Raw genomic sequence first — 871 nt, forward strand, 5'->3', positions numbered from 1 at the left:
TTCCCAAATTCCACTAATAAATAACATTGCGGAGGGCGAAAGTTATTTTCATGGAGAATAATGTTCTTCAATCTTTGGGGGAAAAAACAACAGCTTTAAAACAATGAGCTACTACCCTGCCATACATCTAATATAAAACTGATATAGTAGACTTTTCAGATGTGTCTGTGATGTTTTTCTGCCCCCAAAGATTGTCATATTTCACCCATCTTCTATCCAGCTGTCAGGGTGTTTGTTGCCTTTGCTGTCTCTCAGTCTAATGCCTCTTGGTGCCTCCATGTTATGGTGGAGAAAATATAATGGCAGCTCTGCCCCCTCCCTCCTCTACGTTTTTGTTGCAGCTTCCTCTCATCTTCTCACCTCTCAGTCTGTCAGCTCAAAGGGAAAAGACCTTCCATTCTGCTCCAGTTCTGAAACATCCTCTGCCCCCTCACGCAAGACCACTGGCTCGGAAGATTAAGGGCTGAGCCGTCTACTTTCTTTGCAGTCTTTCTCTCTCCAGTAATACTTTTTTCTGCACTCCCCACAATATCTTTTACCACCTTTCTCCCTCTCTACCTCCACTTCCCCTATATATTGGAACGGCGTCTTCCTTTCAACCTCCCTCTCGATCCCCCTCTAGTCCTCTCTCAGCCTCCGTCCCCCTCTAGTCCTCTGTCAACCTGACTCTCTTCTTGTCACTCAAGTAGGCAGTTCCTAAGTACCCAGGCTTTGAAGAACTAAGCTTGGGGAGAAACAGAAAGAGTGAAAATAAATCAGAGAAGGGGGTAGAGCAAAAGAGGAGGGTTGCCTCGCTGGATATCTAGAGAGAGTGAATGAATGAAAATGTGGAGAGGGGGGGGGGGGGGGTGCTCCTCTTGCTAAAGTGGTT

The sequence above is a fragment of the Osmerus eperlanus genome, chromosome 10 (assembly GCF_963692335.1).
Source record: "Osmerus eperlanus chromosome 10, fOsmEpe2.1, whole genome shotgun sequence".
NCBI classification, from domain to species: Eukaryota; Metazoa; Chordata; class Actinopteri; order Osmeriformes; family Osmeridae; genus Osmerus; species Osmerus eperlanus.